General features: G+C 36.3%; 1 pseudogene; it reads right to left on the bottom strand.

The window, feature by feature from the left end:
* Positions 1 to 11,309: 11,309 nt before the first annotated feature.
* On the bottom strand, positions 11,310 to 12,167 carry LOC101561955 (annotated as a pseudogene).
* Between the last annotated feature and the right edge of the window lie 256 nt (positions 12,168 to 12,423).

Below are 12,423 nucleotides of genomic sequence, written 5' to 3'. Positions count from 1 at the left end.
AAAAAAAAAGGAATACAAAATAAGGGGCATTTTGTATTTGTACATATAGAATAGTTGGGATAGATATACAGCTACTTTCGCTTAATTCAATGAGAAGAAAGATTTGTAGTAATAGTGTTTGGACAGGATACCCTGTCTGCTTCTTGTACTATGGATAACCACTAAGAAGATAACAGTGTATAATTTATTAATTATTGAAAATATTCTATTAATCAACTTTGAAACTGTCTCATTGATATTTGTTTCTCAATAAAACAAAATTAAAAAAAAAAAGGATTTTGTGGCTCTAAAGAAACCATCAGTTTAATTTACAGGAGAAAGATGATGGGCTTTCCTGCAGGGGAAAGGGTCATCATGATCCATTCATAGGAGAAAGACACATTTTATAGAAGACAGGGGATTGGTCATATAATGCACAAGTGGAAAGGTAATAGCCTATTCTACATGTGAAAAGCATGATTTAAGGGAGGCAATTAAGGAACCCTCCATTTATAGCCTTTTTGTGTCTTTAGGATCCTTAGAAAAACATTTCTTGAGTGACTATCTTAGAAAACACCCTGGAACAACTTCTATGTCTTGAAGCTACAATTTTTCTTAAAAGTATGATTTTAAACTTAAGATTTTTCTTGTCTCCCTTTTATCTATCTTAATTTCTTCTATATTACATCTGTTGCAAAAGCAAAAAAAGAAAGAGAAGAAAAACAAAAGTGGAGAAAATACATTTTTAGTGAATCAGATAAAACAAACTTTTCTAAAGCTTTGAGTTGAAGAAAGATGATATTTAAGATCAACATTCCGAGTACATGCTCAGATACTTTTTATGGATGTGTTATCAATCTTTCTTTACTTTCTTAGTGGAAGAAATAAACTCTAGAAAATGTGCTTTAGGGACATTTGACCCTGATACTTCCTGACATGTCATACATTTTTCATTTGTTACCACTGTGGCTTGATTTTGTCATCTAAATATTGACATGTTTGGACTCTATCAATATTTTTCAGTCTGTTGCTATTACATTTTTACCATTGATAAAATAAAAATTTTAAAATAACATAGTGATAGAATTGTAAAATAACATAGTGATAGAAAAAGTAACCCTGGAGTTACTTTTGATGAATAAATTAGATGACACATGGAAAGACCTTACACTGGCACATAGAAATGGCTTAATATTTTAATATTACTATGTTCTGATCATGTCTCCACAAACATCTATAACATTAGCATAATGTTTCTTAATGAACATTTTAAGCTACCACCCAAAGCTTAGTTAGAAATCCAGTATGCTTTAAAAATTACCTTTGTGGGCTGTTAGCAAGAGAACAAGGACTTACCATTGGAGTGTTGGACCCTCATGGATTCTCAGTCTGCCTCTACCTGTTGCCCTGTGAGCTTCTGATCTTGCCTCAAAGTGGAAACTACACCCTAACGGTATCTTTACAGACGTATAACATATACCCAATTCATTGTTTTTATTCCCTGGATGCATTAATACAAAGCAATTGGCTAAATCTGATTTTCACTCAAAGTTTGGAGAAATGTAAGGAAACTACTGCATATACTAGCACATTTTGTGCAATAATTTAAAATGGAATATTAAAGATCATAGCTTTAAAATTTTGGCTTTCTTTGTCTGCTTCTGGTCTGATTTTTAGATGTCGATTCTTAGGTTCTTATTCTTTCTTTCACCAGAGGAGCTCCACAAGAATTATATGAAGGAGATGGAAACCTGAACTTGACCCACAAAGAAAGTTCTAGATTCTCATTACAGAAAAAAAAAAAATTCCAGACACATCAAAGAGAGGTAGAGAAACATTTTATTAGGCACAACTAGAGTACATGCCCAGAGAAATATAGAGTGGAGGTCTCGGTGGAAGGGAACATTATGCCTGGAGCCAGGATTATTTAAGAGTTGTAGCAGTAGAAATCTGTGGAAAAGAAATCAGTTCAGAGGTGAAAGGGTCTGCGCACAGATAATAGACTCACTTTACAGGTAGAAGATGAGAGTCCATTCATAGGTGAATGACACATTTTACAAGAGACTGATGATGGCCCATTTAAGTTATCCACTAGGTTAATTTATTTGCTTTAGTATTTTTAAGGGACTGGGGTATGATAAGACCAGAAATGGAAAAAAAAAAAACAACAAATAAACCTAAGATAAAGCACAAAGTCCTCTGGATGTGAAGATATGAAGCTGAGAGATGAGTAACCTTGAAGAACTTTGCATCCTGAAGGTGCAGTTTTTCACAGGTACAATTGTAAGATGATGATTTTCCTTGTCTCCTATCTACTTGTCTTTATTTTTCTCTATTCCACAGTACTCCTTGGGTTATCTTTGATTTTTGCCTCTCTTCCTTATCAATTTAGCTTTCAGTCTTCCAATTCCTAGTATTTCTGACAAATGCTTGCATTTTATTTTCTGCCCCAATCAAAATTGAACTCTGATACTGTATAAATAAAGACCAATTCCTTTGTTGTTTAACAGTAAAAAGTTGGAGAAGCTTTAAAATTACAGTTCTTACTGTGCCATAATCACAGTTTAAAGCTAAGCCTCTATGTCTGAAGATAGTTTAGAGAAAAATTGTAAAATGATAAAAATGGTATAAATCCTCCCCCTATTTTAAAAAGAGATGTTCCATTATCCAGCTTTCTTTTCTCCTTCCCAAAATAAACATTATCGTTGCCATTTCTATCTGATATTTAAAACACACGGAACAGTGTGCTATTTTTCTGAAGCAAGGAATGGTGTAATGGTTGATACGTTGTGTCAGCTTGAGAAGGGTAAAACCTAACTATGTAATTGAGAAGTCCTACAACCTAGGTTGTGGAGGACATACCTCTATCTCTCTAGGTTGTTGTTCACTATGTCAGCTTGAGAAGTATAGAAGTTCAAGTGCCTCAGCAAGGGGTCAGGGTCCTCAGCTGGTAAGTATCCTGAGCCTGAGCAAGAGGAGGGCTTGGGGGCTACACCTACCCAAGGAAAGTTCATGGACATACAATATAAGGGAGGAAAAGAGGCCTGTTCTTCCCTCTTTCGCTTTCGTTGCTCTTGCTGTCTCCTACCACCTTGAACTGTTGTCCCTCAGCCATACCACTCTGCCTTGGAACCAACTGATGGAGAGCTGAAACCTCCACAAGCTGTGAGCTAAATAAGCCTTTCCTTCCTTAACGTTGGGTGTTGAATATTTTGTCCCAGAAATGAGAGAAAAGTAAGCCAGATGGAGACCTGGAACCCTTCATCTTGGCCCTTCATGTAACATCATAATTCTAGGTTGTTCTAGTGGTATCTCAACAAGACCACTTTTATTTAATTTTTGCTTTTGTTCCTACAATTGCAGTATATTTTGATAACATTAGCTGTGGGAAGTTAGAAGTGCTGCTTAAGCTATGTATAGAAATACATTTTAAGGTTTTTCCAGTTTCTCAAGAAGTGATAATTTTTAAAATACAAATTAATTCCAGAAAATGAATTAAAAATAAACATAAACATGCAATCCTCAGGGTTTTAATTAGTGAGATACAAAAGGTCAAATAGGTGTCATATTGTTGTACACATTTCTAACGGCATACTTTTCATTTCTGTACCTGTCTTGATGCTTATGAATTCAATAGATCATCGGATCATTCACTTTGAACTTTATGGCCAGCACTGAAATGGTAACATATAGAATCCTAGCATTGTAGTTCTGGTGTGCATGAATATGCATACAGAGCAGGTGTGTGGGAAACGCAAGTCCCTTCTGCAGAGAGCTGATGTGGGAAACCCCTTCCTCATCCAGGAAGTCATCGTGAGCCACTTCCCACTCCCAGCAAGATGGTGACACAGAGATGGGTGCAGGCACTTTCTGAAATGTGCTGAAGGATGTTATTTCAATTGTTATTAAAATCTTCTGTTTTACAGCACATTGGGTTTTGTTTAATTTATTATGAGCCCTGAGGATAGGATTTGGTAATACTTTAGTGGTAGCTGGATTTATTTTTATGAAATGCAGTTCTTTTTAAACTTTTATTTCTCAAAAAGTGATGTAATTCTGAAAATAGTACAAAAAACAGAAAAACACTGTAGCTACTTGTAGTGTGCAGTCTTTCCCAATAAGTAAGCTATTTGTAACAAGCAAACAAACAAACAAATTTAAAACAAGAGAATTTCCTCAGACTTGAGAGTCTAGCACTTAGCAGACATTGAAGAGCTCTGTTCTCACATTTAAGTGTTTATGTCTGCTTGAGGTAGGGAATGAGTTGGACAGGGCAGGGCAGAGGAGTAAAGTTCTGTTACTTTGTGAGGATTCAGCTTTTCAAGGAGTCTGTAGAGACTTTTCCAGTGGTACTGTCTCACCTTTTTAACTTGACCTCTTATTCTTCTGTTTCTACTCCCCAGTCTCCAAGTGACCGAGAGTTAACTGGAGGGAAATGAGAAAGAACTCTCATTTCATTTGTTAGTCTCCATTCCCTACACAGTTCACTTGCAATTCAGTTTTACCCTCTAGCTTGAGTTTGCATATCTAAAATGGACACAGGGGCCAGGTGACCCTTATATTCTCTATAAACACTTTTCAGAATTGAAATAATTTTATCCTACATTAGAACTCTTCACCTTACCTGGAAACACAAATTCAAACTGATCCTCACAAATTGTTTTGTGATGTACTTCAAGAGATCAGGTGATGAAGTCAAACAGCTCGAAGGAAAAACTCATTTAACTTGGATTTTAGTCCTTGGAGTTTATTAGCTCCAGGGAAAAATCAGAAAATTTAATTGTGTGTCCAGAGTTGATATATAGGTTTCAGTCATTATTTTACTCTTTGGGCTATCGCAAGTGACCCATGCTTTTGTGAAATGATTTTTCAATTCAGACCCCCCTAGGCCTCCATCAGACTCAGTTCAGTTTCATTTGTTGAGCACTTGGAGTATCAAGCACTATGTTAGGTAGTGACTATACAGCTTGATCTGAGATATAATCTCTTCCTTTAAGAGGATTGAGTAGCTCAAACTGGTTTTTGACATTAGTAATTACATTTCTTAACCACCCAAGTCTGTGAAACATCCACAAGCATTCGACATCAAAAATCTTATTTTTTAAAGAATAATTGTTATTTCTGCCCGATTTTCTTTTCTTTTAGCAAAGCCTTAAAATGTCAGAAGTTAAAGTCATGATATCTCACCTAACAAACATTTCTTATTCCTCACAAAGTGAATGAGTGAAAGTCCTCTTATTCATGCTGAAGGCAGTATCCTTCCTCAGTAGACTAGAGCTTTCTGAGGGAGGGAAGCCCTGGCCATCAATGGTTGTTCACAATGGACAGCATTTCCTGGTATAATATTAAGTCTATAAATGTTGAATTAATTGGATAAACAAAGAAAGATAAGAAAAAGTCCACTTATTTCTCCTTTAAATAGCTCAGGGTCATGCTAACATTCATTATTTATAAAGTTTATTTTGCTGTGCCTTTAGTTGGCCCATAGGACTTCCACATTGCTTTATCATTATGAAAATGGAAGAGCACTAGCATCTCACCAAACTCACTCTTCTCATGAGCTTCTTAGCTTTGAATAAGTGATGGCATACCTGCCGCTGAGACAAAAAAGATGCTTCAAAAGGCAACACAGACTCACTCATTTCCTGCTCTAATCAAGCCCTCAAATATGTAGGGCTATACTCTCTGGCTCTCCATATGTGGGCTGCAGGACCTTGGGAGATGGTAGTCCTTCTGGGCCACCATCTCTTTATCTGTAAAACAGGATAGTAACAGTGACCTCAAAGAACAGTTGTGAATAGTGTTAAAAGATTAATTGAGGCAGATTTATCTTTTTAAGAATTTTTGTATTTGATCAAATAGTGATTCATGATTGTGACATCAACAAGCTTGAAGCACTTAGGATTTCAGCAACAGGACTCAGGCAAAATTATATGATGTTCTCAGAAGCAAGTCAAAGAGAATCTAAAGCATTCTCCTTTGCAAAAGATATTTTCTAGGATTCCCTCCCTACCCCAGTGAATGCCCAAACCACAGATAATTCTGAATCCTATATTTATTATGATTTTTTCCTATACATGCACATCAATGATAACATTTATTTATATGTTAGGCACAATAAGAGATTAACAACAATAATAAAACAGGAAACTTATGACAACATACTATAATAAAACTTACATGAATGTAGTCTCTCACAATATCTTCTTTTGCTTTTCTTACCCTTCTTTCTGCAATGATGTGAGATGATATAATGTACTTAGTAAGATGAAAAGTGATGAATTTCATAAGCATTGTGACTCCGTTGTATGATTTTGTTTTTCTTTTTAAGTCCAAGATTTTACTTTTTCTCTTACAGGACACACTTTATAGCTTCTTTTTTGGCATGTCCTAACATGTTTTTTGTTTGGAGTCATCATTCAGTAAAACAAAGGATACTTGAACACAAGTGTCACAGCACCACAACAGTTCACCTAACAAGTAAGATGGTTACTAAGTGACTAAGGGGCAGGTAGCATACACAGCATATATATATACTGGGGAAAAAAGATGATTAATTTCCCAAGCAGGACAGAGCTGGATGGTACAAGGTTTCATCACATTACTGCTCTCAATGATGGTCAATTTACAACACAAATTTCTGGAATTTTCCTTTTAATATTTTCAGAACATGATTAACCATAGACAACCAAAAAGTAGAAAACAAGACTGAGAATAAAAGTGGATGAAGTGGGAAGTCTTTAGATAGAGGTTAGTTGGAGGTTTCTGATTGTTTACTTGTCATTTTTGTATGCTAAGTGCATTTTTTTCTGAATTGGCTTTTAATGTGCTTATACAAGAACTTAAAACATAGGAATAATCTTATCCCAGTGGTACTAGTTGATGTTTGTCAACAGTAGCAAAGAGTATTTATAAAATGTTTACAGCATAGCCCTGTACATAGTAAGTAACTGTTTGTCAGCTTACAATAATTTTTTTTTAAAAAAGATGCTTACAATTCTTTAAAAATTGTTCAATTTGCCACCACTAAATGTCAAATGGAACACTCCTGAGAGTTGTTCTCTATTACATACAAGAATAATTATATTTGCTTACAAGAATGATTCATAGCTGCAAATCTTTATAGCTAAGTTGTAGGTAATAGAACCCTACAGTTCTGTGCGCCATTTAGGTGGCAAAGGGATGGGAGACTGTTTGTTAACAATTATAGCAATTTCAGCTGATGCCTACGGCTCACATCTTGACTCCCCACATGGTTTCACAAAGAGAAGAGGCATGTTGAAGCTGTGTATTTGGCACTATTACTGGCAAGGAAGCTTCCTTTGCTGCCCCTTCAAGTCCAGAGAAAGTAACTTTTTGTAGGCATCATTCTCTCGTCTATGTTCCTTCTACTTTACTCAAGATATAAAAATATAATCCATTTTAGATTAAGGGAAACAGAAAGGCAAAATTCTATTTATCCTAAAATGATTTATTTAAATCACCTCAGTGTCTATTATCTAGTAAAATATGGAGACCATCTACATTCAGTATAACAGTGTCTGATAGTATTGGCAAATATTACATATGCCTCAATTCAAAAGCAGTCTGAAATTTGTGGAATAAAAGATTATCTATCTATCTATCTATCTATCTATCTATCTATCTATCTATCTATATCTATATTTGTATCTATATCTATGTATATCAGAAATCACACTCAGGACCTTGCACTTGCCAGGCAAGCACTATAGCACTGAGCTCTATCCCCAGTCCCTGCCAAGATATGTAACACAAAACTGAAAATGAAGTATATGTATATCTACAACGAAGAAGGAAAATTTTCACTTGCTATAAAAGCTTAAGCTTTCATTTTTGCATTTATTGAATTCTGCGGAAAAGGATCGCTCATTATTTTGCCAAATTTCTTGTTGAGTTTAAATGTATTTTCATCTATTTTTTAAAGGACAGTCAATACATTACCATAATTGTGACAGCTATAACGGAGTCTGTAATCCTCTGTTTCAGTAAGGAATATCAGTTGTAGCAGAAGATTTCAGTTATCATAAGTCTGCTGCTACTCTTAAGTTCTTCATTCCATTAACAGAGCTCTTTCAAGAGAAATCTTTGTATAGGAGAAATGCATGTTTTTAAAACATCGAGTTTCCAGGGATTTACAATAAATAAACCTATCACTAATTTGAAGTATGGATGTACGTCCTCATTTCTTATTCAAATCTGAGCATCTACTCTGGAGCAGATTTTCCTGAAGCAGTTCTCTCCCTCTGCCAAATAATACAGGATGTTTTTGATGGCTTTTATTTTCTAACTTTCAGGTTTTTGGATTACTGAATGGTGAACAGTTTTCTGCTTTTTATTTTCTACAAAAGCCTCAAATTTAATTTTCCTTAATGCATTATTTTTTGCAGTTATACTGAAATAGTATCCCCCTCTGGTATTTGATCTGATGAATAGGATTTGGAGCCCATTCATTTGCTCATTTTTAATTTTGAAAATGCTCCTCCGCTCACAGTTCTCTTCATATTTTAATAGACCATGAGAGTTATTGACGAAGAAATACAGTGACTCATGCAATGAGCAAGCAGCAGTGTATAAAAGATTTCCAGCTAGAACAGAACATACACATTTCTGCCAATCTTGGTTGTCCTTTTGTCTGCAAAACATTGGAAATAATTGTAACTACTATGTTCAGCCTGAGAAATATATAAATTCAGAGGTTGTCTTAAGCTTCAAGGTTGATATTTGTCTAAAGGATTTTGATATTTTAGATTAAAAAATGTATTATTTTAAGATGTTAATGCCATATTTGTAGTCTGTCCTATAGTACTAAGAGTTAGAGGTTTGCATGAGAGCTTCCAGAAAAATATCACACACCCCTCCCACACTTTTTTTAAAGGTAGGATTTTACTCCATTGCCCAGATTGAACTCTATACTCTTCTCTTGACCTCTTTCATAGCTAACTTCTTTCCTTTTTAATACAGACAGAGCTGTTATAAATAATAAAATTGACTTCTGAAATGGGTGTAATATTATTTGTCCATTGGTGCTTGAACAAAATACCACATATTTAGTGGTTTGAAAGAACACAAATTGATTCTCACAGTTCTCACAGTAGAAGTCTGACATTTTTCTTTCATGACTAAAATTACAGTATCAGCTGACTATGGTCCAGCTTAGAGGGTTTAGGGAGAAAACATTTTCTTCCTTTCCAAGTTTCTAAAGGATACTTGCATTCCCTGACTGATAGCCTTTACTTCATCTTAAAAAGCAGCAACATTACACCTCTCAAGTTATCCTACCATAGTCATATTTCCCTCTTACCTCATGTGCTTCTGATTAGATGTTCTCTGCTTTTAAGAACCCATGTTATTAGATCTGACCTACCAAGAATCCTGGACAGTCATCCACTCAATTGCTCAATGCCATGTTTTCTTTATACTGAAAAATAGAGGACCACATAGTTAACTACATAGTAAAACTCAAGTTAACAAAGACAATACAAGATGTGATCAAAAAATAAAGCAAATGTCTAACTTTTTAAGAGATTGATTGATTGATGGATAGATTGATTGATTTGATACAGGGTCTTGCTATGCATCATGGACTCCTAGTGATCCTCCTGTCTCAGCCTTCCCAGCATTAAGATTACAGAAAGGCACCACCATGCCTGGTTTTGATGGCCAGCCTGGCACCTGTCGCTAGTAGGGCATGAGGTACTGGGAATTAAACCTGGGTCCTTGAGCTTGCCAGGCAGGCACTTAGACCACGGAGCTATCGCCTTGGCCCTCAATGTCTAACTTTTAACAATATCATTACAGTAAAAGGACACATTGCCATCAATCCCTCTTAGAATACTTCCCCTCACTTTGAACACTCTTATTCCACCATTCTTACCACTTTTTGAAACAATTCTGTATGTCTTCTTTTGAGTGTCTTATGTTGTACTCTTATGGCTGCTTTGTTGTCCTAAATTCATTCAAAATATTTAACTTTCATCACTGTGTTGACATGGTGGAAGAACCAGACGCTTCACAGTAACAGGTTTGGCAAAAGGTGGATGAGAACACACTTTGTTTTTCTTAGGCTGCCTGTCCATTAATTGCATTTGGCATCAGCATTTACTACATTTTTGATCCTATCTCAGAAAGACACACATGAAAGTGGACTTCTAGAACTGTTTCAGAAAGTGTTAATAGTAGCACAACTCATAATAGTTAAAGTTCTGAAGTGACATGTTTATCCACAGACAGATGAATGACTAAAGAAGTTGTGGTTCCTAAAACACACTGGAGCATTACTGTACCATAATAAAGTTAAATATGAGTCATCTATAGGAAAATGGGTACATCTTGAGACTCTAGATTAAATGGAATAATTCAAACATCTAAGATTAAATATTATATCATTTCTTTCATATGAGAAACTAAAAATATAAGTAATCCAAAGATAAAAATAAAGGTATATAATAGATTATGTCTAAGTGAAGTTTCACATGCTTCACTTATATCTATGTGACATTCTCTCCCCATGCTGAGGAAATTTTATGATAGTACTTTTGCAAATAGGCTTTTTATGTGATTTGTGCTGACTCCTGCTGTTTTGTTGACACCTATCAGTTTTCTATTGTTTTCCTTTGTCTAATCTTGCAGTTGTTGAATTTTTTTTTTTTTTTTACCTTTAGAAAAATTTTCATTACACAGCAGCTGTTTCTTCAGGGCATTAATCTGTGAGAACATGACATTCAGCTGACTGATTCACAATTTAACCATAAATGAAACAATTTATCTCCAAATGCAGGCTATTCCAATTCTTTTGAACACTTGCTATTAAACACCATTCTTTATACACAGTTCTCTATGTATTCAGGCACATACTTAATGAGGAATTTCTAGGAGAGTTCAATAAAGTACATATATATTTTTAAGCCTCCTGAAACATTTTACTCAATTTCTCTTGAGAGAGACAGGACCAATTTACAGTCACACAGAGTCCTGTTTATTCCTCACACTCCCTGGCAACACAGGAAATCCTCAGCTTTTACTGTTACAAATTAAGAGGAGGAAAAAAGAAGGTTATCTGCTTAAATTTTCCCTGAGGTGTAAGAGTGCGGCCACGTTTGCTGTCCGGTGGCTTTCTCCGATCTCTGGTAGTTCGAGTCTTCCAGGTGGTGGCTCCAGCATGCACTGTCTTGTCTTTCTCACCACATGGTCTTTGCTTGCAGGCAAGGGGCATGAGAGCTGTATGTCTTTCCCATATTTTCCCCTTTAAATTAATTGCAATTCTCAAAATGATTAAAATTGGAATGTCGTCTTCTGGGAAGCCATGCTGTTTAGTGTCTTGGTAATAGAACCAAAAACTGAGCCATATTCTTCAGGTTATGGAAGGTTTCTGACCATTCCATGGATCCTATCTGGGGTGTGGTAGTGAGAAGTAAATTTTAGCTTTATTAGCATTTTCTTGAGGGTCTTTAAAACCCAGTCAACTGATACTGCCTCCTCATGCTCCTTCCAGCAGTCTAGCCAGTTGCCATGACAATGCTTGCATAGCAAATTCCAGCCTCTTTAGCAAGAACCACCTCTGGAACTGTCATCACAGTGATAACATGAGCTCCCCAGGTGTGGAACATGAGGCTTTCTGCCCTGGAGCTAAAACGAGGTCCCTTGATTGTGATCATTGTCCCCTTTGAGTGGCCTCACAGTCCTAGCTTCTGAGAGGTCTCTATGAGGACCGCTTTTGTTTGGGGGCAAAATGGTTTGGCCAGTGGAATGTGGCACACTCCTCTGGCACAGGAATGACTTCCATCATAGAAGGTCTGGGGCCTCTTGGTAGTCCTGTCAATGAGCTGATCGATGGTGATGTTATCGCCGGGCTCACTCTCTTCCCTCAAGTAGCCATAGGCCATTGTCACGATGATGTCCATGTAGCTCTCTTCCTTCAAAGCCCAGATGTTTGCCTGGTAGCTGACTTTCGAAGGCATGATGGTGTGCTGCTTCCCATGTCTTGCAAGGAGAATGCAGTCAATATTCTTTATTTTCCTCAAAATTAAGTCATCAGAGGGCTTGCCAAAAGGAGTATCCACATATTTTTCAGTTCTTCCTTCTAAAATCTCTGGATCATCCAGGGCTGTTTCGCCAATAATTCCAATCTTCACGGGCATAGCGGTGGTGGCCATGTCTGTACGGGACATGGTGGCAGGGGTGGCGGGATGGACCTCCCCAAGATCTGAGGCATGGCGCTATCAGGCATGGCTTCTGTTGAATTGTTATTCCCTGGTTACTTGTTATTTTTAAGAGATCTTTCCTTTCATGATCTCTAGCTGCAATGCTATCTTCAAGGTCTGAATGATATCTTCAGTTTCATTGAAGTGGTTTTGCCAGCTTTCAATGGAAATCTTGTTTTGCTGGATATCTCTTTGAATCTGTTTTATGCATTCTAATTATATC

The sequence above is a fragment of the Octodon degus genome, unplaced genomic scaffold (assembly GCF_000260255.1).
Source record: "Octodon degus isolate 3935 unplaced genomic scaffold, OctDeg1.0 scaffold00002, whole genome shotgun sequence".
Classification (NCBI taxonomy): Eukaryota; Metazoa; Chordata; class Mammalia; order Rodentia; family Octodontidae; genus Octodon; species Octodon degus.
The sequence above is the reverse complement of the archived record's forward strand: the minus strand, read 5'-3'. Positions and strand labels throughout refer to the sequence as shown.